Here is a 3356-nt window from a genome sequence, read left to right on the forward strand (position 1 = left end):
GATATGTTATGCCATTGCTAACTAGGATTGGCTGGATCCGAGCTGCTACATACAAAGATGAGAAGTTACGAAAGAAACATGCAAAACAGACAAAACCTCCCCCCATTTTAATCCCCAGGGTAGAGAGGCAGAAATTACTTCAGGACCAGAATAGATAGATATTCAGTTATTTGCATTTGTCGTATACCTAAGACTGTCTGAAAAGCAATTAATAATCATGTCAATATGTTTCATCACTAACACACATGTTCTAAAGCACTTATTCCCAGCTGTTCTCAGACTTTGGAGTCTGTGCCCTTTTGAGATTATTTATTTCTTAGAGCATTCACTGCTATTTTTCATTCAAATCAATGTAAGTGTATCTCTGAAAATAGCTTGCAAATTTTCTCCTTTCAAAACTCATTTGTGCCAATCTGCTTTACTCCTTCCTCTCTGGAAAAAATGCCAGATAATCTCATTAGTATTTTGCATGTTTATGGCTGTTGTACAAGAAAGCATCTCTTTTTATACTCTCAAAAGAACGTGAAACACAAGAGTCCATAAATCCTATTATCATGGTATTTAAGGTAAAATACTGTCACTGTTCTGTCTACTTGCTTGAAAATGGCTTTCAGTTCACAAATGGGAATGAAAGAAAACCTAAAGTCCTTGTCATGTTAAATAATTATAATGAAAGAAAGGAAAATGTGTTCCTTTTTTCTATCATATGTGCCCAGCATTATTTTTGCATGATAAAATGTACCAGGAATATGGGGTATATTGAGGTTGTTCAGCTTGGAGAAGAGAAGGTTCCTGGGGGAGCCTATAAGAAATCCAGGGAAGAGCTGTTCAATAGGGCATGGAGCGATAGAACGACAGGTAATGGTTTTAAACTAGAAAAGGGTAGATTTAGGTTGGATATTAGGAAAAAGTTCTTCAACATGAGGGTGGTAGATCAGTGGAACGGATGAGAGGTGATGGAGGCCCCATCCCTGGAGATATTCAAGGTCACGCTTGATGGGGCTCTGAGCAACCTGATCTGGTAACATTGTCCCTGTTGACTGCAGGGGTTGGACTGGATGTTCTCTGAAGGTCCCTTCCAACCCAACACATTCCATCAATTTAACACCAAAGTCCATCCAACACAAATGACAACACTTCCCAAAAGGTCTATTTCTGGAGTCATGGACATTATGTGAGAGAATAACAGCCTTTAAGTACAAAACCAGGTATCTATAAATCAATATCTGACCCTTCTCTGTGGATTAGTAGGGTGGCTCATGAACTGGTGCGAAAGACAGCTTATGTATAATGTCAATCCTGAGCCAGTCCGTGCTGGTCCACAGTTCAGAGCATCCCTAATGCCTAGTTATATCGATTGCTTATGGCAACAGTACGAGGTGGCACAGGAGCTGCTTTAGTGCCACTTACCCGTACAGTTTCAAAGAAAAGTTTTGTAATTTTTTTTGATAAAGCAGTATATGAGTACTGTCTGTGGGTGTGTGACCACAAAACTATTAAGAGTTGTTTCTCTTTGTCCTAAAACTTGCAGGTCCCTTCTCTCATGTCAGGTATAGAACTAGGGTCTAAGGAACTGCTTCCAAATTCTTAAAAAGTTAATTAAAAACTACTAAACTGCTACTGCAGCTATGAGCAGTGTCTGATATGTGTGATGTTTGCAGACCAGGCGCTAGGTGCAGGTGGCATCCCTCTTCTCTGGTTACTGTTTATTTAAAGAGGGGAAAAGAGGAAGGAATATATGGCCCACAGATAACTTCTTCCTAGCTGACAGGTACGCAAATTTATTTTATAAAAACAACTGCACAACCCAAGAATATTACAGCTAAGGGAGCTTTTCAATAGTCCATGCAGGTCTATTTACATTCACTTTTGGGTGTCTTTTGATCTCATTTATAAAAAACAAACAAACCACAAATCAGATCATGCAGAAGCAGAATTTCCAGTATTGTCACGCTCTCTGCAAAACTCAAAAAATGCAATATATGATTATTATAAAATGTGTGGCTGCTTATATTGCAAATGTGAATTGTCTCCCATTTGAATGTGCAAGAACATTTTTGCTTCATGGGAAATGAGTGAATTGTTTCCCTTTTAAGTAATATTTTGGTCTTAATTCCTTTTCCTTTCACCTTGGCATCATTTTCCTGTAAATGAAAAGAGTTGTGAATAAACCACCTTATTTCTGCTTTCTGAGGAATACAAGAAAATGTATCAACTCATTTTTTAAATGATGGAGAAACAATTCTACATGTTTCACCTTGATTGTTACCTAGAAAGTAGATTATTCAAACTATTTTTTGCCCCTTAGGGGCCACAGGCACTAAAATATCAGACATAACTAAAGTGTCATAGTTATGAAGATCACACTGAGGTTCAGTTACTCCAAGGGAAATGACTGACCTGAACTTTTATATGTAAAAGCAAATTTAGGACTAGACTTTCAATGATCTCTATTGTGTCATATATATATATACATATGTATATTATGAAAGGGCATTTCTCCTTCTCAAGAGGTTTAAAAAAGCACTTTGAAGAGCTGTCAAAATTACCTCCTACCCTGTCATAGAATCACAGAATACAAACTGATGTTCTATAGTTCACAACAGTTTTACTAATAAAACATTACTCTTATTAAATACGTTCAATCATAGGATGTCTGACCTGAACAGCAGATTAAAGTGATTCCAGATGAGCTAATTGACTAATGCAGTGAGTCCCTTGAAAGACAGGTTATTCTTGAAAAGCTCACAGTTCCAAACCATCATTCTCTACTGTGGTTTTGCACTTACCCGCCTCTCTTTTATAAGACAGTACACCAAGATTACATTGTAACTTTTCCCAGTATAGATGAAAGCATTGTGTATATATAAATAAATGCCACAGAAAACCCCAACTCCAACACGATTAAGTCCAAGAAATGGATAACAGAGTGAGAACATTAAATGATCTTGAACAGGGAATAGCTCTGTAAAATGATCTTTAATAGGAACTACACGGGAGAGGAATTATTCTTAAATTAGTGTCTCAGACCACAGGTCAGGTCTGAGAAAAGAGACGACCTAGGATGATGCAGTTGTGTGCATGTCTCTGTCCTGCCTGCAATAAAGAATAATTTCTGGAGAAATGACATCTTCTGTTAGAGAGGGCACACACTGTAATGATCCTCAAGTGCTAGAATGGGGTTAGAGACAGCTGGAGCTACTCTGGACAGCAAAAGGGGCCAAACTGTTTCCTTCTCTTGCCACAGGGTTAAAGATTGCAAAGGTGGAATCAAGCCCTGTTCGTCTTTTTCCCGTGTAAGCCCTGTATCAAGTTCAGCCTTCAGGGTTTCCAAATTTGATACAGAAAATAGAACT

This window comes from Mesitornis unicolor, unplaced genomic scaffold (assembly GCF_000695765.1).
Source record: "Mesitornis unicolor isolate BGI_N332 unplaced genomic scaffold, ASM69576v1 scaffold24334, whole genome shotgun sequence".
Lineage (NCBI taxonomy): Eukaryota > Metazoa > Chordata > Aves > Mesitornithiformes > Mesitornithidae > Mesitornis > Mesitornis unicolor.